Below are 25,592 nucleotides of genomic sequence, written 5' to 3'. Positions count from 1 at the left end.
CTCTGGTGTCCTTTCTCTAGGGCAGCTAAAACATGCAATTATACTAATGAGCAAGAAAGTAATTAACTGGGTGAGAAATATGCCCAGAGTACATTTTAGAGGAAGCTTTACACCAAGCGTTCAATTAGTTAAGAAAAACCAGGTAGGAGATAAGGCCTCAGAACAGCCTAATAAGATAAAACAACAGCCGGGGCAACCGCCTTGCAAGACAGTAGGAGCAGACAAAGTTATAAGAAAGTCATTCTGGAATGTCCTGCTTATATAATAACCTTGGCCAGACTAAGTCTGGACCTTCTTCAATTCCACCAGGCCTGAAGGATGAGGAAAAGCCCTGTTCTTCATCATAGCCCCTGGTAGCCTGTCCACCCTGCTAAATAAAGTATGGCCTTTCCAGACAGAAACATGGCAGAATCCGAATAAAAGCTAATGGGGCTGGGTCAATGGGTGGGGACCTCACACATCTATGTAAAAAGGGTAGAGTAGCTGAACATGGTTGTAATCCCAGGGCAGGAAAAAGAGTAGAGAGAGAGTGGAGAGGGGCAAATGCTTGAAGCTCATTGGCCAGCCAGCTGAGGCAAGCAGTTAGCTCTGTGTTCATGAGAGAAACTGTCTTTTAAAAAGTAGCTGAAAGGCTAGAGAGTTGATTCAGCACAAGGATGCTTGCTTCTCTTTCAGACAACATGGGTAAAGTTCTCAGCCCTCACAGGGAGGCTCATAACCACTTGTAATTTCAGTTGCAGAGAATCTAATGCCCTCTTCTGGCCTCCCTGTGTACTAGAAATGCACATGGCACACATACATACATGCCTGCAAAACACTCAGACACGAACTATAAAATAAGTAGTTAAAAAGTAATAATACAATGACCTCTGGGCTTCATAAGCATGTGAACACACCTACATGAATATGTTTATATGCTGTATTCACACAATTAAAAGAAAAAAGGTTCAGAGCTGGTAAGACAGCTCAGTGAATAAAGCATTTATCTGAGCTTAAGAACTGGAGTTCATGTCTCGATAATGCACATGAATGCTGGATAAACATGAAGGCTATGGAATTCCATCACTCAGAAAGCAGAAACAGGGTATGCACTGGGTAAGACAGCTGGCTAACCTAGCAAGAATCCGAGAAGGGATTAGCAAGAGACTCTGACTCAACCAATAAAATGGAGAAGGAAAGCACCTGGCATAGACTCCAATCACCCATACATACATGTGTGTGCTTACACACATGCAAGCACGCAAACATACACACATGCACACTACATGTGAATTACATACACATGCAAATGTGCATACATAAATGTACAAAATGTATGCCTATAATATACATATACGCATAGGTCAAAAACGTTGATAAAGTTGTGACTTGTATTTCAAAGTAGATGATCAAATACACACACAATAGTGTGTTTGAGAGCACAGAGTGTATATTCATTTTTATCGGATCTTTCTTCCCTTCATTCATCCTTTTGCCAAACAGGAACCGAGCCCATCTTAGATATGGAATCCAGTTCTAAATGGCTTTGAAAGGGAATTAATAAAGAAGACCAAAAGGAAGCATGGTGGGGTTAGAATTCTGCGCTAAGCTTAGTTGTGCTAAGTGAGACAGACCGAGAGTTGGGGATCCGCGAGTGACAGGGATTCTGATAAGCCAGTGTGTGCGAGTGTCCTTGAAGCTGAAGTGTCCTCTTGGAAATCGACCCTGAAGCTGGGTCCAAGTTTGACTTTCATGAGACTGTGAGACTGATTGGGAGAGTCTATTCCTGGAAGCGACTGAATGAGAGGCCGGTTCCATGCAAACACAAGAGGAAGTTTTATTGGTCCAACACGACAGGGTCCACGTGCACCCAAGGAAGAGGCAACCCCAAGTAACTAGAGCACTGAGTTCTCATACTTTCCTTCAAGCCAGATTTGTAACAATCCTATTGGCTACTTAACATGACCTTGAATTCTATTGGATAGTTCTGTAATTATGCCTCTGACCTTTAATTTTATTGGGTAGTTCTAAAACTATGCCTCAGCCCAGAGGTGTTCAGGGTCAGAGGGGATCTTCTTGTTCTGACTGTCTTGGGGTCAGGGCGAATGAGGTGAGTTCCTGTTTGTGTAGTCTAGAACTGTCAGTTCTGCAGGATGGAATTCCTCAGGGACCATCCCCCTTTTTTCACCCTGCTTTAAAACCAAGTTAGGCGGTGATCAAGTTACTCGTTGCCATCAGACTGTTTTCTGCAAAACAGTTTCATCACATGACCACTGTGACAGGTGAGTTCAACCACGTGTCACGAAAAGCTCTTGTCTCTTGCCTGGCACTTCATATTAAATGACGTCGCAGGTGCTGTCGGGGAGAAAGCCACAGCTCAGACCTCTGTGCTGTTTGCAGGCATCTCCACAGGCCGGAACCTCTGCTTTCCCAACCCTCTGTTACTTTCTCCCAAAATACATATGGCGCAGTTCATTTCCTAGAAGCTCGGATAAGTGCTTCAGTGGCCAAGTACATTTAAACAACAGAATGCCGACCCCATGGGAAGCAGTAAGAGAGTTCAGCTGGCCGCAGGTCCTCTTTTCTGCTCGGTTAATTGGATTCACTGAACTGGCTCTCACGATGACAAAAAGCAAATGTTGGGATAGAAGGCTTTCATCAGCAGAGAAGAGCGGCAGCATTTCAAACAAACATTTGATCAAACATTTCATCTTACTGCCTGTGTTTGCCCAAGGAGGCTCTTCTGTCGCTCTGCTCACCTCCTTTTTCCTTTCCAAAATATTTGCTTGTCACTTTCATGGCACAGGTTGAGGACTGAAATCTCCCTCCCTCTTTTTCTCTCTCTCTCTCCCTCTCCTTCTCTCTCTCTCTCTCTCTCTCTCTCTCTCTCTCTCTCTCTCTCTCTCTCTCTCTCTCTCATCTTTTCTTTTTCTGTTTTGTTTGGGGTTCTAACCAGGCACTGTGGAGATTTTCTGCCATTGTGAATGATTTTTTGGGGGACAGTTCTTTGGTTAAGGCCAGTGGTATATAGTGAGGAACATTCTACATTCTGTGAATAATGCTTGCTTTTTTTTTATTTTATTTTGTCCTCTGGTCTGTTTGCTAACTTCCTAGCTAAAAAGCCATTCTCTAGCCTCATCCTCCCATGTGCAGGCCCCGCTTCTGCATCTCTATCTTTTTCAGTACATTTATCATTTATCAATTCAATTATCATATTTGCCCATATTTATTTAATAAAATAACTTCATTCATGAGGTTTCAACTCTCCTCCCCCCTCCAAAAAAAATACCTAAGCTACAGTTTCATTTTCAAGACACACAGAATCTGGAGGAAGATGAACACAATGAAGTAACAATTCTATTATACTGTGGAAAATTCCTTTATAGGGATATGCTCCCTCACCCAAGGACTTGCAGAAAATTATGTTCCTCCCATGTGCCAGGAGCTAGAACAACAGCAAAGGGGATGAGGATCAAAGCAATAAGAATAGCTCAAGTTTTGTTAAGAGAAGTCAGTTACTTGCCAAGATGAGAGAGAGTATGTAAATATCTATTTACAGCAAAACACATGCACACCAAAGGAAGCAGAGAAACAAAGGGCACCGAAACGTGACTTGCACAAAACAATGGATAAAAATGGACAGGACTTGGTGTTTCAAGAAGATGCCTGTCATTCTTAGGAGCTCAGATTTAAATCTGTAGGAAGTTAGGTCGTTAGGGGATGTATTGAGGCAGAAGTTTACGTTGTGGAAAGATTAAGATGGCTACGGATTCTGTTAAAGGCGACTAGGGACTGAAAGAGGCAAGGCTGGAAAGTCACCTATAAAGCCATAATGTAGTAAAATCAAAAGTGAGAATGTGAGCCGAGGTAGAGCCCTGAAGAGCGTGAAGAAGGGAAATTTCAAATGCTCTCTAAGAAAAAGAATGAAGAAAGATAAGAACCAGGGAAAGACTGGGTGAATCTTGGGTTTCCTTATCTCACTGAATCTTATAGAAGAAGCAGGCAGGCACACACAACACACAGCACACACACACACACAACACACACACACATACACACCCACCATACACACACAACACACACATATGCACACACACCACACACATATGCACACACACCACTCATACACATACACATACCACACACACACAACACACATACATATGCACACACATCACACACACATACCTCTTAACAAGTGTGATCATGCAGGTCATGTAGTCCCCTCCCATACACACATACACACACACATAACACACACACATACACACATGCACACATCACACACTATGACTGTATAGACTGACCTAAGAAGCCTTGGATGAATTGCATCACTAAGTGTCCTTTTACATTTATGAATCTGTTATTGATCTTTTACTTCTGTATTCTTAGTGGAACACAAAGCAAGAAAGCCATGTGACATTTGCAGGAAATCTAGGTGCCAAAGTATATTCATTTCTTGAGGGTCAATTACTCACATCTGAAATTTTAGTTCAGCCATTACACTAAGTAGGGCTGCAATGTAATATTTCCTAGATGCTTTTTTATTATATTATGTCATAAAATATAATAAATATTCAACATACATTGATTATATTCGTATGTTGAACATTTTAAGATTTATCACAAACTCAGCATCCTACCTGGCTGTAGAAATAAAAGCGAATGACACTAGGAAGCTTTTGTGAGCCTCTCAATGACCTCACCACAGACTTTCCTCCTATCTGCCTCTCAGGTAACTCACAAATCCAATTACTTAGGGTTAGCGATCTCTTTTCCTTCTCTTTCCAGGTTATCACCTATGGCCTCTTAACAAGTGTGATCATGCAGGCCATGTAGTCCTCTCCCATTTATGATCTTGTGTGTCCCCAAAAAGGTATCTCAGGGTTATTTCCTCATGTGAGTGTCACAGGGTTCACTTAGTGAAACTCATGTTGCACAGCCTACTGCGTATCTAAGCTAGTACTAGTTTCTGCTAGATTTTTAATTGTTACTTTTATTAAAGTCACATGGCATGAACACATGCATTCCACTAGCCTAGGTCTAGACACCATTAAGTACATCTGCATCTCAGTCTATAGTGGAGATAAACATGTTTTTGTGTTGACCCCAAGTGTGGAATGGGGAACAGACTTGTGAGAGAGCAGGATGTTTTTGCACTTAGGAGTCAAACCACCTCGTTGGGGAGCTTGGATGTTGCCAGCTCATATATATATATATATGAGCCCAAAATAAGAGGCTTTAGAGAGAGGACTTGTGATTGTTTTTGGCTGTTCATCAATACTCCAAGAAACGCTCCTGGAGAGAACTGCTCCAGGGAAACCTTCAAGGCTGAGGCTTCAGGTTCTGGTTGCTCCAGGCTCCAGCAGCAACTTTGGTGGGATTGCTGGTTTGCTGAGGTCCGCTGACTACGCCAGGAGAATCATTCCTCAGAACCGATATCCTTAAGGTTTCATTATTGTGTTCTTTAATATCCTTTTCCTATTGCTTGGGTTTAGTCATGTTGTAAGTGGAGCAGGCTCATTTTATAAGTTCATAATAAAGTATAATTGTTAAGAAACTTGAGCCTGGATCAGTCCTCCATCTCCACACTTGGAGCTGTCACCTGCAGTGATGACAATGCCTTCTCCTAAAACTCTTCCTGAAAGACTTGCCTTAAGCTGCTTCACAGTTAAGCTTTCTATAAGAAATACTATGCTCTAGCAATTAGTACAATTGAAGGCATGCACAAAACAATAACTTAGCACCTTACAATTCTTACCAATTATTAGTATTTCACATGGCTTTATGTGGTGTGTTTATTTAGCACTGGGAGGAGGATAGGTTTGTTTTTACTACCATCACCCCAAATATATGATCAATGGCATTACATTGCACCCTGGCTACTTTACAATAAGTTTGATACCACAAAAACAAAAATAAACAAAAAAAACCCTCAATCAGAATCAGAGAGTAGATATTGAACTGAGAGAAGGAAGAACAGTGATGCTGTAAACAGAAGGAGATGGGGCCTGGCTGCCAACGTTCCACACTCAGCCACCAAGAAAGCCAAGGATCCACTGTGACCTGGAGTAGTTCATATGGGAATGACAGCTTGTGTCTTCAAACCTTCAGATTAGTAGAGGCTTAAGAAAGAGTCTGAAGGGGACAGGGAAAGCTTATTCTCATGAGCAGGGACAGCTGTTTATGGAAAATGTGTGGTGAAGACTACTCCATTCTGGATTAGTGTCTGGGAATGTTCATACCTAGGGGAATAGAATGTGACACTGGACACACGACTGCACACCAGGCTAAGACTGTAAGGATTGATTGAAAATTATCATTACAATATTCTTAAGGCCATGAACTAGTACTGGCCTACATTAATTTTTGGAATCAGAACTAACATCTCTCTTTGGTAGTAACACCTTCCTTCTTCCTTTGGAGACCATCCATTCTCAGTACCGTCATGATGCCTCTGCCTCCAGAGGATCGTTACATCCCGGCCAACCAGCTGCACAGCCTTCTGTATTTTTATTTACCCACTATCTTAGTTAATGGGATGCTGTGTGAACTTTCCATGAAGAGAAATTAACAAATGTCCTCTTCCACCAATAGATCAGCCTGCAGTTCTATCAAAGTCAAACCTGGTGAACCAAAGAGTTTGGGACTAATTTACAGGGACTGGGGGAGCATGACCTCAGTGCAGCTGAAACATGGGTAGCGATGTCTTTGTGGCTGCAAGATAGAATCTCCCATTCAGTTAACCTTCCACCCTGCATACACTCTAGCATCTCCTGAGACCATGAGGCCATATGCAATTAGAGCAGAATTACACTCAGCTGACAGGCAGGCACATTAAGCAGTGGCTGAAATGTTAGATGAGGGTCTGGCAACCCTCCACTTTCTTCTATGAGTGCATTTCAACAGGCTGGATCTTAGGCATCTCTGGTAAGTATTCCCAGCTGCTGTGATGATGGTAATGGCTATTGTGCTCAAAGGACAGCATCCTACAACACTTGAACATCACTAAATCTAGGAAGTTTCAGTCTGTATACTCAAAATTTTATCCAATTGTAATAGTTTATACTGGTAAATAAAATTCTCTCCTGTTGACTCATGAAAGCCAGAACACCATGTTGGGTAATCTGGGAGAGTAATGGAAAAGAACAAGGAACAGAAACATAAAGGCGGATCGAGATCAGGGGGAAAGACAGTGTTGCCTGGATCACACAGAAACCTAGACTGTTGATGATACAGCAGAGCTCAGGCCAATAGGCAATAAAGCATTCTCTGAAACTAAAAGCATGTTGTGATGAATTCCGATATAATCATAATCAACAGGTATATACTGACTTAATGCCTATAGTATGATCAGTTTAAAGTTTTTCGATCCAACAAAATTCACAGACTTGTAGGTATATTGTGATATCAGGGGCTGATAGCAGTTCTGTTCATGCATTGACCACCCCAAGTTTAAAACAAACGACCATCAGAAAGAGTGGCATGGCAGATAAGTATCTGCTGAGTGGAGGAATAAACGCTTGTCTCTGACTTGGTGGTTTGGTTGTTTGGTTGGTTGGTTTTTGTTTTGTCGTTCTTGTTTGTTTGTTTAACCAGGATCATCTGATGAAACTATTTGATTTACTTGTTAAGGCTGATAAATATTGATAGTATTTAGCTAGTACTTAAACATTTAATAGACTTTCAAGCCTTATCACAAAGAACCAATTTGGGAAAGGAGAAATTTCAGATAAAGGTATAATATTAACTGAGAAAATAAAAAGAGTGATAACATCTAGCCCACTTTTCTACAGATCAAAATAGAGCACATGAACAGCATAAGAGAAAAATATGGAACAGAACTTATTTTATCCATCTCTTAAATAAAGCTTGGTGTGTATTAAAGATGGGCACCACCCTCATGAGAGAACACTGACAATAAACACAATGAATAAGGACAATTAGTAATAAGTTAGTGTCAAGGTGCTAAGTATTGTAAAATAGTGTTTAGATCAAGAAAAGATATTTATGGAAGCAAAATAAAGAAACGATTTAAATTATATAGTGGTCTACTCAACCAGCAGTTCATATGTGTACATTGCCAGTGATTGGAGTATAAGGACAAAGCATACATTGCCCTGCATAGTTCAGATAGTGCACAGGCGCTCAGAAATAGGACAGCTCTCCTGCTGCGAATTCTCTAATCAGGCAGATAAAGAAGGAGATGGCCTAGGAAAGTCTTCGTAAAGGAGAGAAGGCATTGATATTAACTCTTAAGAATGGGCATGCTACTTGAGAGCTGTCATGGTATGGGAAGATTCTTTGTATGCTACTGGGGAACAAAAATCCTCAACAGTCTTAAACAGCCGTGTGTCCTGTGAACTACAGTGAAGACTGGTATCTCGTGCAATAGGGGCATGGATATTATAAAAATAATGAACTACTTTCTGATAGAATTCAAATCCCACTCCGCACGATGGAATTAATGCCTGGTACTGTTAACTTAGTCAGTCTGGCTGGATGATAGGCCCTGGGGATTACCTAGTACTATTATTCTATCAAATTGACAGAGTTGAAAACTGAACCCTGATTATATACATAGATTAGTGCATCCAAGCCATCATTAGAGAACTCAGTTTTTTTAGTGCATGGTAATCAATATAGAGACCAGCACCAACACGTGGCCACTGTGCAGAATAAGGCTCTGGTGAGTGCTCAACTCTGAATGAGACATCTTTATCACACTAACTCCCCACAAGGCATAGGAAGAGGAGTATGTGAAAGCTAGAGGGAGTAGAAGCCAAGAGAAACTGTAGCATTTGGTGGGCAGGACAGGACAGTGCACACATGAACTCACAAATCTGGGACTGCATACACAACACCTGCACAAGATCAAGCCAGCCAAGGTCCCAGAGTGGATTGTAAGGGCCTTAAGAATCCTTACCTTTGCTAAAGAGCTATTGGTAATTGATAGCTGCTGGAGGCAGGACACTCAATGTTCTTCAGAGATGTGGGCTCTGGGAGGCTATACATGCTCCAGTAGGTGGCCCTACACTTATGCTCATATAGCCATCACTAAATTGACTCAGTGGATTAAAAATAAACAAACAAAAAAGGAGACCATGCAGTTGACAGAACAGAAAAAGTGGTAGAGGGATAGGAAAATGGTTAAAGGGGAGGGAACAGGGTAGATTAAAAAACACATATGAATAATTGACATTATTTTTTTATCTATCCTTTATTTATTCACTTTACATCTTGGTCACATCCCCAATATCTCCTGCCCCTACAGTCCCACCCTTCCTCCCTTTCCCCCTCCCCACTCCCCTATTCCTCAGAAAAAGCGGGAGCTCCCTTCCCATCCATTCCAGCTTATCCAGTTGTATCCAGTCATATCCAGACTGAGCGTGTCCTCTTCCCTTGTGCCTTGGCAAGGCAGTCCCACCAGAAGGAAATAATAAAAAAGCTGGAAAGAGTCCATGTTAAAGAGAGCCCCCACTCGGAGACTTGATACCCTGTGAGTATACACAGGAGGAGGAAGTCCTCCTCAGTCACAGTCATAGGGGAGGGGAGTAAGGGGAAAATGGGAAGGAGGAGGAATGCGAGGATACAAGGGATGGGATAACCATTGAGATGTAATATGAATAAATTAATAAAATAAATTTTAAAAAAAGAAAAAGAAAAAGAAAAAAAGAGAGCCCCCACTCTTCTTACTAGAGGACCTACATGAACCCTGACCTGCCCAGTGGAGACATTTGTGTAGGGGGACTAGGTCTAGTCCACTCGAGGTCCTTGGTTGGCTTTTCAATCCCAGGAGGCCCATGTGGGCACTGATTAGTTGGCTTTGTTGGTCTTCTTGTGAAGCTCTTATCACCTCCAGGTCCTTTACTCCTTCCCCTCACTTTTCCGTAAGGCTTCCTATGTATAGGCCAATGTTTGGCTGTGAGTCTCAGCATCTATTTGGAAGTATTGATGGGTGGAATCTCTCAGGGGACAACTCTGTTAAGCTCCTGTCTGCAAGCACAGCAGCATGTTGTTAATAGTGTCAGGGGTTGGTCCTTTCCCATAGAGTGGGTCTTTTGGACCAAGCACTGCTTGGACATTCCCTCAATGTCTGCCATATCTGCTCTATCTTTATATCTGCATCTCTTGTAGGCAGGGTGAATTTTGAGATGAGGTTCTTGTGGGTGGGTTGGTGTTTCCCTCTCTCTATTAGAATATTTGTCTAGTGAGAGGGTGTTCTCTTCAATCACTATGGCCCCTGCTACTAAGAGTCTCTGCTAGAGCCCCTTTCATATCCTCCAGGGAGACTATTCCGACCTAGGACTCTAGTTTGTCACAGAAATGACCCAGCCCATAGTTTCTCTTTTCTCTATAGGCCTTCTGTCCTCCTGCTCCTGGTGTTCCCATCCTCATAACTCTCTGTGCTTCCTCTCCTACCTTTTTTCCCTCTCTTCAACCACTACCTCTGTCTATTCTATCTCCCCTTCTGAGTAAGATTTAAGCATCCTCCCTTGGATCCTCCTTGTTACTTATCTCTGTTGGGTCGGTGCATTGTTTATCCTGGGTATGCTTATCCTGATCCATGATATTCTTAATAAAACCAGATCTGGGCATGACACAACGGGTGGTGTTGAAAGGCAAGACAGGACCTTCCAGGAGGCAGAAACAGCACCTGTGACACAGCATAAGTAAAAGAGAGGCAGCTGAAGGAGTGGTGGGAATACTGTGGCATCTTTAGCACATTTCAAGCAGAGTGCAAACATGATGTTTTTAAGAGAGTGGCTGTGCAGGCATGAGACTAGAAAGCTGCAGTCATCCCAGCACACGTTAGTAATCTTACAGACACTGAATGTGTTGGCATGTTGTCCATATTTTAATCATGTCAACCAGCAGGCCTCAAGGTATTGTGGGACAAAGCTATGTACTTTTGGGAGGCAGTTAGGTATGTTTGGCTCTAACTAGACTGAGAATATAAAATCCAAGCTAACTGTGATATGCTGTGATCCTACATTTGGAAAAGGGTTTTCCATTCTTTCTCACCAAATATAAAGCTAGGACTTGAGTTTTTGATGCCCTAGTGGCACCAGGAAGCTTTCATAATGGAGGTGGCCCTGCATTCTCCTGACTCAGCAGACTAACTTTTTCCTTTTTAATGATAAAATTCTATACACGAAAATCATAATGTCTCTATAAAACATGAATTTGTGTTTTTATTAGTACGCCAAGTTTAGCTTTCACTTACTACATCCATCTTTCCCTTACCAAACAGAAAGGAAATTCAAATCAGGACAGCCCAGCCCTGCAACTGGAGAAGAAGGAATAAATGAAGCCCACAAAAGCAACGAGGTCCACTGAATACCCAGGGAACATTAACAGGGATCAGCGGCATCCTGTAGTAAATTGACACCAAATGTGTCCATTGATGAGCAAGGATTAAGGGTACAGCAACAGGAAAATGATGGTGTGTGAGGTTGGTCTGGTGGAGCATGTGAAAGCATCAAAATTGCATAAGAAGTACAGTGTCCTCTAGTACCATGGGTAGTATTGGTACTTGTTAAGACGCTTCATGAGAGCCTTAATAAAGTGATGTTTGCCAGGATTAATGTATTGGAAATCTGTCTTTACCATTTATCATTTTGCCATTTGAGCTTTTAGTAAACTGGTGTTTGTTTTCTTCCTCCCCTCATCTGCTCCTCCTTCTCCAACTTTCTCTTCTGTTTTATTTTCCTCCTCTAATTTTTTCTTCCAAAGTAACACACCAAAGAATATTGCCTTCTCCAGGAACCTCTACTGTCATAATTTTCTATGATTCTGTTATTGATGCTTAAATTGTCACCAACGTGAAGCTTAACTTTTCAGCCAGTAACAGTACTATTTTCAATGAAATCTTAATATAAAATATAAAAACTATTTACATTATTAATCACCTACCCATATTCTGTAATATAATACATATGTTTATACATTCACTATTTAAAGCTAGCATGTTAGTGACAAACAGCAGATATTTGTTCATTAAAACTAGGGAAGAAAGGCAAACATATTTCCTCTCCAACATTTTAATGAACATCATAGCTGAATAGTATTCCATAGTGTATATGTACCACAGTTTCTTTATCCATTCTTCTATTGAGGAACACTTAGGCTGTTTCCATGTTCTGGCTATTATGAGTAAGGCTGCTATGAACATGGTTGAGCAAATTTTCTTATTGTGTGCTGGAGCATCTTCTGGGTATATTCCAAGGAGTGGAATAGCTGGGTCTTGAGGAAGCCCTATTCCCATTTTTCTGAGATAGCACCAGATAGATTTCCAAAGTGGTTGCACTAGTTTGCATTCCCACCAGCAATGAATGAGTGTTCCTCTCTCCCTACATCCTCGCCAGCATGTGGTGTCACTCAAATTTTTGATCTTAGCCATTCTGATGGGTGTAAGATGGAATCTCAGAGTTGTTTTGATTTGCATTCCCGAAATTTATAGATAAATGGATTGAGCTAGAAATGATCATAATGAGTGAGTTAACCCAGAAGCAGAAAGACTCAAATGGTATATACTCACTTATATCTGCATATTAGCCCAAGGGGCATGTCCCACGAAAGCCTTCACTTACCAGGAAACTGAGACAGAGGAGAGGACATTCTAGTGGGACTCTAGATGAGAGAAGCATGGGAGAATGGCAAAGTAGAAGGACCCAGAGGGTCCTAGAAGCCTACAAGTAGAACATTATGATGGGCAGCTTTGGGTTCAGGGGTCCTGCTCAAACTAAGGCACCAGCCAAGGACAATACAGTCCATAAACCTTAAACCCCTACCCAGATCTAGCCAATGGACAGAACACTCTCCACAGTAGAGTGGAGAGTGGGATATTACTTTCTCACATACTCTGGTGCCTCATCTTTGACCATGTCCCCTGGAGGGGGAGACCTGGTGGCACTCAGAGGAATGACAGCAGGTTACCAAGAAGAGACTTGATACCCTATGAACATATACAGGGGAAGGTAATCCCCCTCAGGAACAGTCATAGGGGAGGGGAATAAGGGGAAAATGGGAGGGAGGGAAGAATGGGAGGATACAAGGGATGGGATAACCATTGAGATGTAACAAGAATAAATTAATAAAGGAGAAAAAAATTAATGAACATCATGTCAGAGTGATTTTCTAAACCAATATGACAAAAGAAAAGAAAAAGTTACAATGCACATATAAATTTTCATCTATAAATTATGATCATCTGCACAGTAAATAATATAGAGTATTTCTTATAGCGCCTGAAACACTTGTTGCTATTGAGTTGGATTTCTGTTGGCCATCTTCTGCTGCATATTTTGTGTCCCTTCAGGGCACTTTGTTTGTTTCTTAGTGAGACTTCCTTGGAGAAAGGTTTTCCTCTCATAATATTTGGTCAGGTAATTGTGTTTAATCTCACAGATCTTTGATATATATTATAGTTTCAGGTTCTGTGTTTTTATTGGAGTCCTGTATATGAAAACAACTGTCTCTAGGTCTATATGTGTTTCTCAGACTTTGTCTTTCACTTATTTTCTTATTTATTTGTTTATTCCTAGTCTAACTTTTAAAAAAAATTGTTTTACCTTATTTTATTTTATTATTATCCTTAGATGCTTTTTGTTTCCTAAAGAGAGACAGAAAAGGTGTGGATCCAGATAGAAGAGGAGGTGGGGAGCAACAGGGAGGAGTTGGGGGAGAAGGAATCATAATCAGAATATATTGTATGAAAAATCTATTTTCAATAAATAAGATGAAAAAAGAAAAATAGATGAATTTTGGAGGTGTGCAGGACAAGAAATGAACATTCTCAAATACATTACACCTTTACCTTTCTATAAATCTGTAACAAATGATTAGAAAATGAAAATAAAGAAAGATGATTTATGTTCCTACCAAATGTTTAGGAAAAAACAAAAAATCACACATTTAAGATCTCTGTACTTAAAACAAAGAACACTTCTAAAGGACATTAAAGAGGTACCTGAAAATACAGCAAGGTCAGGTCCCTAGGACGGGAATCTCAATCCTATTAAAATTATCATTCTATCTAAATCAATGCACTCAATGAAAATCAACAAAGGGGTCAGGAGAAAGCTTTAAACCAAAATTGATAAAAAACTACATTTGAAGGTTTTAGAAAAGGCACACTACCTGACTTTAAACTTTTTGACAAAGTTTTAGTAGCTGTCAATGCTACTACGTTGCTAAGAGGGCAATCCCATGGATTGAGGAAACAGGGTAGGTAGGTCCCTAAATAGGGCCAAGAACATATGGTAAAAGTATTTGTAACAAAGTCACCAAACCAATTGATGAGGTCTAAAGTCTCCACTTTAGCAAATATGCCAAAACATCTGAACATTGTCCTTAAGATCAATTACTTCATGGTGAAGCATCTTTTGGGTATAAGCCAGGAATTGTATAGCTAGGTCTTAAGGTAGCACTATTCCAATTTTTCTGAGAAAGTACCAGAATGATTTCCAAAGTGGTTGTACAAGTTTGCACTCCCAGCAGCAATGGAGGAGTGTTCTCCTTTATCCACAACCTCACCAACAGGTGCTATCACTTGAATTTTAAAAATTAGCCATTCTGGTAGGTGTAAGATGGAATCTCAGAGACATTTTGATTTGCATTTTCCTAATAACTAAGGGCATTCAGCACTTCTTTAAGTTTTTCTTGGCCATTTGATGTTCCTCTATTGAGAAATCTCTGTTTAGCTCATTCCCCACTTTTTTAATTGGATAATTTATTTTGGTGGTTTTTAATTTATTGAGTTGTTTACATATTTTGAATATTTGTCCTCCGTTGGATATAGGGTTGGTGACAATCCTTTCCCAGCCTATAGGCTGTCATTTTGTTCTGTTGACAGTGTCCTTTGCCTTACAGAGGCTTTTCAGTTTAACTCATTTATTAACTGTTGATCTTAGAACCTGATCTACTCTTGTTCTGCTCAGGAAGTTGTCTCCTGTGCCAATGAGGTCAAGGTTGTTTCTCACTTTTTCTTCTAACAGATCAAGTGTCTCTAGTTTTATGTTGAAGTCTTTAATCTACTTGAACTTTAGTTTGTGCGGGATGATAAATAAGGGTCTATTTGCATTTTTCTACACATAGACATCCAGTTAGAACAGCACCATTTACTGAAGATGCTATCTTTTTTCCATTGTGTGGTTTTGGCTTCTTTGTCAAAAAGTAAGTGTACATAGGTATGTGGCTTTATTTCTGGGTCTTCAATTTGATTCCATTTGTCAACCATCCTATTTCTATGCCAATACCATGCTCAACTATCTTCATAGTAGCTTTATTTGTAGTAGCTAAAATCTGGAGACAACCTAGATGTCCCTCATCTGAAGAATGGATAAAGAAACTATGGTATGCTTGCACAATGGCATAATACTCAGCTATTAAAAACAAGGAAATCTTGAGATTTGCAGGCAAATGACGGAACTAGAAATGATCATTCTGAGTGAGGTAGCCCAGACCCAGAAAGACATGTATCATATATATTCACTTATAAGTGGATATTACCCAACATAGATGTCTTCTGAGAGATACTACCCAGAGAGTAATTGGGACAGATGCTGGGACTCACATCAGGAATTGGGCTGAGCACAAGGCAGGTAGCTCTTGACCCAGGGGGACCTTCACAAACTAATGCACCAACTAAGAACAATGCATGCAGAGAACCTAGACCATCCTGTTCAGGTATAGCCTATGGCAGCTCATCCTCCAAGGCTGTTGGGGGAGCCAAAACTGCCTCCGATATAAACTCTGCTACCTTTGATATGATCACTTTCCCTTGGCAGGGAGGCCCTACAAGCACACAGAAGAGGATGCAGGCTATCCAGATGAGACCTGATAGGCTGTGGTGAGACAGTGGGGGAGGAGGGCCTTCTGTCAGAGGTCTAGGGGAGGGGGGTAGGGCAGAAGAAGGAGGGAGGGTGGGAACAGGAAGAGAAAAGTGAAAGGGTAACAATCAGAATGTAAGATGAATAAACTATAATAATTTCTAAAAAAAATAGCAGTGACTTCAGTTTAATATCCATTACACATTAGTTCAAATGAAGCATAGAGTCAAATATAATAGCTGGAATTTGAAGCAGCCAAGGAAGAAGCTAAGAAGATACTTACCAGATGGCAATGCACTGAATGTAGGAAGTTGAGACTAGTGATCTTTACCCATGTTCATGTCTTCACACCTTTCAATGTATGGTAGGGAAACCTGAAAGCTCATTGGCTGGAAGAAAAGCTGTAAGGTGTGCATACGATTAGCAGTCAAATCAAATAAATAGCCCTAAGTAAACTGATCACTGAAAAGTTAACCAATAGGCTAAGAAGATGACTCAGTGGGTTTGCTATGTAAGCATGCAGACATGAGTTTGAATCTGAGGAATTCATGTAAATCTGGAGGCAGTGGCAGTGTATGTAATCCCAGGGCACTACAGCTAGATGAGTGCCAGACAAGGGAATCCAAGAAACTGGATGGCCAGTGAGCCTGGCAAGATGGAAGGCATGGAAGTTTCTTGACCACACAACCACACATGTGCTATGGCACATGTAACATATATATACATGCATGCATACATACACACACACACAGACACACACACACACACACACACAGAGAGAGAGAGAGAGAGAGAGAGAGAGAGAGAGAGAGAGAGAGAGAGAGAGAGAGAACAAACACCCCCCAAAATATGGATCAATGCATCATTAGACACATACATAAGTACCATTCCTTTTAACTGCTTTCACCATGACCTGAGAGTTGCTGGCATCAACCCAGTGAAACACACAGCAGAATGTACTATACTGGAAACACAAAACCCACAAATAAAGGTAATAACATATTAATGATCCATTCTCCTGACATACACATCCCATTACAGCTCTCATTATCTTTACAGCATCACAGTCATATAAATGCTGACTGAATAACTTCCTCTTCTCCCTGCCTTGCCTAGAATTCACCCAGGGCTCCACTGGGGAAAAGTGTGGACTTCACATCAAACTCAACAGACTAGGGTGGGGACTGCACATGTACCTAGCTGAAAGGACTGTCAAAATGCAATTACCTTATTAGATTAGGAACTAAAAATACATGCACAAATAGATTGTTTTATTATGTTTGAACATTAAATCTAATCAGGGCATAATCATTTAATTGCTGTTTTATTATACAGGTAAGTAATATCTATTAAATCATGCCTCATAAATGCCATCTACGGCTGCATAATTCTAAGAAAAGAAATCTCAGGCTAGAGAAATGGCTCAATGCTTCCAAGTGCTGACTACTCTTGGAGAATGTTTCGGTTCCCAGCATCCATATGATGGCTCACAACTGCTTCTAACGAAAGTTTTGTGGATCCCATGCCCTCTTCTGACCTCCTTGGGCACTGCATGTATATGTAGCATATACTGTCACTCAAGGAGATCCTCCGGAGGAATCTCCATACCTGATCTCAAGCTGTACTACAGAGCAACAGTAATTAAAACAGCATGGTACTGGCAAAGTAATAGGCTGGTGGATCAATGGAATCGAATTGAAGACCCGGAGATGAACCCACACACATTTGCTCACTTGATTTTTGACAAAGAAGCCAAATCTATTCAATGGAAAAATGATAGCATCTTCAACAAATGGTGCTGGTCTAACTGGATGTCTACATGTAGAAAAATGCAATTAGACCCTTATTTGTCACCATGCACAAAACTCAAGTCCAAGTGGATTAAAGACCTCAACTTAAAACCAGAGACATTAACTCAGTTAGAGGAAAAAGTGGGGAAGAGCCTGGGACACATAGGCACAGGAAACAACTTCCTGAACAGTACACCCACAGCCCAGGCCTTAATGTCAACAATTAATAAATGGGACCTTATGAGGCTGAGAAGCTTCTGTAAGGCAGCAGACACTGTCAAGAGAACAAAGCGACAGCCTACTGACTGGGAAAAGATCTTCACCAACCCTTCATCTGACAAAGGTTTAATATCCAAAATATATAAAGAACTCAAGAAATTAAACACCACAAAACCAAACAACCCAATTGCAAAATGGGGCTTAGAACTAAACAGAGAATTCTCAACAGAGGAATATCAAATGGCTGAGAAACACTTAAAGAAATGCTCATCCTCGTTAGGCATCAGAGAAATGCAAATCAAAACAACTCTGAGATTCCATCTTACACCCATCAGAATGGCTAAGATCAAAAACTCAAATGACACCACATGTTGGCGAGGATGTGGAGAGAGAGGAACACTCCTTCACTGCTGGTGGGAATGCAAACTAGTACAACCACTTTGGAAAGCTATCTGGCGTTTTCTCAGAAAAATGGGAATAGGGCTTCCTCAAGACCCAGCTATCCCACTCCTTGGAATATACCCAGAAAATGCTCGAACACACAACAGGGACATATGCTCAACCATGTTCATAGCTGCTTTATACACAATAGCCAGAACATGGAAACAGCCTAAGTGTCCCTCAGTAGAAGAATGGACTAAGAAACTATGGTACATTTACACTATGGAGTATTACTCAGCTATTAAAAACGAGGAATTCCCGAAATTTGTGGACAAATGGATTGACCTAGAAATTATCATAATGAGTGAGTTCACCCAGAAGCAAAAAGAGACAAACGGTATATACTCACTTATATCAAAACACTAGTCCAAGGGATATGTCCCATGAAAAACCTTACTTACCAAGAAAGTGGGTCAGAGGAGAGGACATCCTATTGAGACTTTAGGCGAGAGTAGCATGGAAGAATGGGGAAATAACAGGACCCACAGGGTCCTGGAAACCTACAATAAGAACTTTATGACAGGCAGATCTGGGTCCTGGGGTCCTCCTCAAACTAAGGCACCAGCCAAGGAGAAATAGGCAGTAAACTTCGAACCCCTACCAAGACCTAGCCGACGAACACGATATTCTCCACTGTTGAGTGGAGAGTGAGATCTGATTCTCACGTGAACTCTGGTGCCCCTTTTCTGACCATGTCCCCTGGATGGGGAGGCCTGGTGGCACTCAGAAGAAGGATAGCAAGTTACCAAGAAGAGACTCAATAATCTTAGAGCATACATAGGGGGAAGAAGTCTCCCTCAATCACAGACATAGGGGAGGGGAGAAGGGGGGAAGTGGGAGGGAGGGAGGAATGGGAGGAAACAGGGGAAGGGCTAACAATCAAGATGTAATATGAATAAATTAATTAAAAAAATAAAATAAAAAGAGAAGAAAAAAAAACAAGAACATGCACATAAAATAAAATAATAAAAACAAAATAAATGAGTAGATATTGTTAGTGATCTTAAGAAGAAAAATTAATTTACTGGAAATAGATATATCTCAAACTATACAAAATGCCAGCCCCAACTTTATAAACCATATTACAACCAGGTTAGTAATTCTTATTGATGTTTAAAATCTGAATTTTCTTTTTCTGACTATGAAAGTAACCTGTGCTTATAAAAAAGTACAGTACATGTGGCAGCTGCAAGTGGCTGGTGTGCTCCAATTGGTCGGAGCTAACTGCTGCTTAATGGACCACCATGGCCCAGCACAAGCCCCAGTGAAGATGATGGGCTGGAACAGTCCATCACCCTGGGCGCTTGTGGTACCCTCTTCATCTGGTACTGCATCTACTTTGACCACAAAAGGTAGAGTGACCCCCAACTACAAGAACAGGCATGGAGCACGAAGAAAGAAACAGAAGCTTGCTAAGGAGAGAGGTGGGCTTTCCAAGTTACCTGATTTAAAAGATGCTAAAGCTGTTCAGAAATTCTTCCTTGAGGAGATCCAGCATGGTGAAGAGTTACTCATTCAAGGTAGATACAAGAAGGGTAGAGAGCACCTGACAAAAGCAATGGCTGTGTGTGGGCTGCCTCAGCAGCTGCCGCAAGTGTTACAGCAGACTCTTCCACCACCAGTGTCCCAGATGCTTCTGACCAAGCTTCCAACCACTAGTCAGAGAACTGTAAGAGCTTGGCTGAAGATGATGTGGAATGAGCCGGATATCAACATCCTGCAATTACAGTAAAATGATCGGTTCTGGGGAATAAGAGCAAATACACTTGTTATGAACTGTCCTACACTGAAGCCTACCAAAGTGAGTGTGCACCTTGACTAGATCCACTGTCGATTCTATTTATCTTTTCCAGTGAAAAGTACTTTGATACAGCTTTTTATTTTATAAATACACTAAGTTAACCACCACCACTCCCCTCCAAAAATTCCAGTACACAAAGGTAGGAAAGAGAAAAAAAATTACTGCTCATTAGAAGAACAAGAAGAAATCATTGTTAAAATCCCCAATGGCACTTAAGGTAACATCATTAATTGCTGTGGTTTTTGTGAAATGTCCCGCATCAGGCTCCAGTGGTTAAGCCTAGACCCCAGCTGGTGGCACCATTATTGCAAGCACTAGAAACTTTGGGAGGCTGTGCAAAGCTAAGCCAAATGGGGAGCAGGAGGTCTGACTTGGGGACAGTATTTTGTTTTGGGCTTTCCTGTATCCCCCTTTTTGTTTCTTGAGTATAATGAGGAAAGAAGCGTTCCTCTATTCAGGCCTTGTTCACTCACTTCCAGCCTAGTAACAAGAGAGGGCAAGCATAGTCTTATGACCTATGAAAGCACGAATCCAAACAAATCTTCCTTCCTATTAAAATTTATTTTATAAAGCTGTGTTTCTCAGATCCTCTCTTAACCTGGCTATCACAAAAATAATCGAGACTCTTATATATTTGTTTAATAATAAGTTTCCCAACACAATAACTGAGCAGTTATTACTCTATTCTTAACCCTCTAGGCAAACTGGCTTCCTCCCAGAGATCCCAGAGATACTTGCACTTAGTTGCTTTCCTGCTCCAGCTCCTCTCTCCTGATGCCTCCTGGGCCTCTGCCTGAGATTCAGTCCCCTACTTCTCCTCTGACTCCTCCTTCCCTGGCTGGCATGAAGTCCAACCCTATTCTCTCCCCTGCTCAGCAATTGGCTGTAAGCTGCTTTATTGGAGTATCAGGGGACAATTGTGAAGCACTGTTTATATAACACTGAGACAGGAGATTCTCAGAAGAAGGATTGCAACCATGTATTGGTGGAGGGGGGGAGTGTTGTAGTGAATTTATCATTATGGCCTAATAATGTTTATTATCAGGCCTATGATTATTATTATGGCAGTATTTTCTAACTCATTAGCAATCAGTCAAGATAAAGACCCCTGTTACATTTTAAAATAGCCTTAGCTAATCTGGGGCAGGGTAGCTATTAATCCTATAATCTACTTCCCATATTGGGGCCAATCCCAGGCCATCTGTTTCTAATAATTTGTATTGCACTACCTCCCATCCATAATCCCAAATATTTGCTAATTATCATCATCTAGGCCAAATCATCCACACCAGGAGAAACCACGCCATGTGTTTCTCCTCCACCTAACCCATGGAAGAGCCTTCTTCTCTTCCCTTCTCCTCCAGTCTCCCCTCCTCTCAAGATCCTCTCTGTCTCCGAGAGAACCCAGGAACCTTAGCCATGCCTGTCCTATTTGGTCTGCCCAGGAGTGATAGCCCTTTATTGGCCAAACAGGAAGGTCCTCAGGCAAGGTTATATAGCAGTCTTGGGGCACAGAGACAGCAAGCAGTAATTAGTATGAAAATACATCAGACCAACCTCCAACACAGGAGTAAAAATCAGCATTTGAATTACACAATAACCTTATGCCTAAACCTTTCAGTCGTATCTTGTAAGATGGACAGGAAACTCACTACCATATGTATAAATCTAAACTTGTGATACACTGAATGTGTTGGCACTTACCAGCTTGCTTCCCATGGCTTGATCAAGTACCTTCCCTATATAGGCCACGCCCACTCACCTCACCTAGGACTGTCACTTCTCACAATGGACATCAATGAGCGAAATACCCCCACAGACTTGCCCACAGGCCAGTTTGGTGGAGGCGATTCCCCACTCTGGTTCTTGCTTCCTAGGTGTTCCAAGCTGACTGGGAAGATTAGCCCTACTTACACTGACTGATAGCTTTGGTACCTACATTTTCATTTTATGTTTCTAATCTTCTATGTTTCCAAATGTTCTTTGGGATTTTTCAAAGACTCATTTGCTGTTCTTCTTAATGATTTATAACATTTACCTGCAAATTATGAGTACTGAACATTGTCAAATCTGGTATAAGTTATTTTCCCACATGGCCCTTTAAGATGTTTAGTCCTTTTCTATACAGATATTTTTAAAATGGCTGGGGGATTGAAAAGATCATCCCCTATGCACTACCTATTGCTTGCTAACTTGGGCAGACCCTGTACACACAGTGTGATGCTCATACTCACCCTCTTCTGATTTGTTGTTATACAAGTGAGCAATTATCAGGGCCTACTCTACATGCTCTGTGAGAATGCCCTGCATGGGTGAAGAGTTCACTGTATCAGTGTGTTTCATTGCTGTCTGTTATATTTCATTTAGATAAATGGAATTCTGCATCATTTACGAGATCACCTTGTTTCATTCTAAAATGTATTACAAAAATCATATACCACAAATGTCTTTAGTGACATTTATCAGAAACCTGTAGAATGCTTATTTCCCATTGCCAAAAGTTAGCATGAGCTGAGTGTCGTGGCGCATGTCTGTGTCCTAGCACTCAAAACGGCCGAGACAGGTCGACTGTTATGAGTTCAAGACCAGCCTGGTCTACAAAACAAATCCAGGACAGGATATCTCTGTGTACATAGCCTTGGCTGTCCTGGACACGCTTTATAGACCATTTGGCCTCAGATTCACAGAGATCTTCCTACCTCTCTGAGTGCTGGGGTTACAGGCCTGTGCTACCTTGTCCAGCTTATAAAACTTTCTTAACCAAGATGGTTTTGGAGCTACATACATGACAAGATTTCATGTTTTTGTGCCTTGATTATCATTTCTTGCACAAAATTAGAATTCCCCTATATATTCATATTCAACTATGCATGAAACCTTTATGCAAAATTATATTTTCTTTTGAACAACTTTCAGTGCTTTGCTTTTTATATACTGATTTTAAATAACTATATTTCCCAGAGATAACTATTTTTAGAAATCTTTCTGAATTTTAATCTATTCGGATTTTTTTCTAACTCATCATTTCCCTTCTCCTGCCTTCTTTGGAGCTATCTCTCTTACAGTGTTCTAACTTCTTAAATAAAATGCTATTTCATTCATCATTTTTTTTTTATTTCCTAAATGATAGCCCTTAAAGATATAAATGTACCTTTGAAATGTATTTGAGAATTTTCCAGAAATCTTGATACATGTTTTCTTGGTTTAATTATGTCCTAAAGACATTTTAATTGCATTCTTATTCCCTCTTTAACTAAATTGTTTTTAAATTGAATCTTAATTAAATTTTAGTTTTGTTTGTTCTTGAGAAAAGGATGTAACCTAATGTCCAGTTTTTAAAAGTCAACATCATTGGCATGGTTTTGGACCTAATTAAATTTTATAAACATTCCCCAGGCACTTGACAAAACAATTTTCTTTATTTATGGTATAACCTTATAGAAATCATAAGTAGGCACATTTGCCTAATCTGTGACTTGTAGTAGCGTTCTCTGTGCTTCTCTCCCCCCCCACCCCTGCCCTTGTTCTCTCACACCCCCTCTCTTATTCTCTTTTTCTTTTTCTAATTTACACTTGTGCTTTTAGGCACTTTGCTATCTCATAACCACATGCAGTTCAAAAACTGAGAATCAGCGGGTTCATGCAAGTGCAAACTGCAGTCTATGGAAACTACCCTGTATGCTAGGCAATGCAATAGGCCCTTAAGAGTGAACATTCACAAAACAGATTTCAGGTCATTGTGAGTGTTCTGCTTAGAGATGCAAATAAATAAATAAATAAATAAATAAATATAAATAAATATAAATAAGTGAATAAAGATAAACAGTAGAAATGACCGTAGTTAAGATTGTAGATAAGAATGTGATTTTTTTTTAACTATAAAAACAGCAGAGTTTGGGATTCTGGGAGTGGTGGCACTGAACATTTACATAGGGCATTAGGGAGAAGATGACATTTAACTAGGATGTGAAAGAGTCAGAGAGTGAGTTAGTGCTGAAGGGTTCCCAGGGGACGATGTTCCAGGTATTACAAACAGCAAGATGTTAAACCAGGAGTGGTCCAGTCTAAAGAGGAAAAATTCTCCCTGCTATTAGCACAGAGAAAACAAAGAAGACAATAATAAATAGAGACAGCAGAGGAGAGGAAGAGTACATAATTTATGGCACGGCACTTTACACAGACAACTAAAAATGATACACAGGAAAGGACTTAGGTGAGCACTAGGTATGTTAATGTAATAATGCACTTAATTTAATTATGTCTTTTGGTGTAATTTGGAGCAAAGGGTAAGAGGAACCTAATTTTCTACAAGACAAAGCTACCACTTAAAGCCCTTTAGCTTTTTAAAACTCATTTTCAAAAATAGTTGGGTCTTTAGTTCTGAAATTTCTCTTTCCCAAATATTTGAAAACTGCCTGAATCCTGCCCATCTCCTCTCTAAATGGAACCTGCATAACACATTTCCATATGCAGAGTTTGTATTTTCTACATCAAACATAATTACCTGTGAAGCATTCTGTGATATTTCTGCAAAATAAATTATATTACAGAGCATTTGGGGCTCCGTTTACTACCCACAACAATTGGTTTGAGTCTATTGCATCTTAGCATGATGACATGAATTGCAATGGATATTATTTAGATGCCAAGGGTGTTCTCCAGTGGTTCTGCACAAAGCTGATGAATCTGTGAAGGCTCGACTAGCAACCCAAATGTCTGAGCTCATCTGCACGGGAAGAGCAGTTCTCAGGTCTCAGGCACAGCAATGCCTAGGATGAGAAGGACACAGGCACCTGGCCCCACCTCTTTCCACTGACTGCTCACGCCAAGCCTAGCTCCAGCCAACACAGTACTTACTCCAAGCATAGCAGTTCTATGGCAGAAGAGACCCTCTGTCTCAAGAACTGTGGAGAACACACACAGACGAGATCATTTTCGCGTTTAGGGATTTTTACAAATAAAATTATAATTAAACACTTTTAAATAAATGTAACATCTTGTCCAGAAGTTCTACACAAGATATGTCCTCAAACTTTCTTTCTATTTGTGGAAAGAAAACTTAAATTTGTTAAATGAGAACAACCAGGCTCCAAACTCCACAGTTTTGTTTGTTTGTTTGTTTGTTTTTACATTGTTTCTGCAGCACAGTGTTACCTTAGTTTTAAATCCTGACTGTACTAATCAGAAAATCTATGGCTTAAGTTTCTAACACATCTGCGTCTTGATTTAGTCATCTATACATTTAGAGATAGCTTCTTCTTGATATAGATGTTCAATGAGATGAACGTCATAATTCTTCTGCCGTGATGTCCAGGACGATAAATGTCACAACTAATATTAATACTACAAACCAACCATTCCATGCTCCTACCTCTGGGAGGAATTGGGAGGTTCATCTTACATGAATTTTATTTGTTCTAGCTGTAATAAATCTGACACATATCTTTTCTCTTTAGAGTAATATTCTTACCTAACCCAACTGTGGACTGGCTAGCAACAAAAACAAAACCTAAGATGAAATAAAAAGAG

At 40.5% G+C, this 25,592-nt stretch overlaps 1 pseudogene across 1 annotated transcript in view; it reads left to right on the top strand.

Moving 5' to 3' along the window:
• LOC311593321 (mitochondrial import receptor subunit TOM20 homolog) overlaps window positions 1–19,963 on the top strand; it is a 35,246-nt pseudogene extending 15,283 nt beyond the window's left edge. The window contains exon 2 of the transcript in view: window positions 19,516–19,963. The product of the transcript in view is annotated as a mitochondrial import receptor subunit TOM20 homolog (transcript). The remainder of the gene's footprint in view (window positions 1–19,515) is intronic.
• Window positions 19,964–25,592: the final 5,629 nt, after the last annotated feature.

This window comes from Acomys minous (genome assembly GCF_964271855.1).
Source record: "Acomys minous genome assembly, chromosome: 3".
In the NCBI taxonomy this organism is placed as follows: Eukaryota; Metazoa; Chordata; class Mammalia; order Rodentia; family Muridae; genus Acomys; species Acomys minous.
The sequence above is the reverse complement of the archived record's forward strand: the minus strand, read 5'-3'. Positions and strand labels throughout refer to the sequence as shown.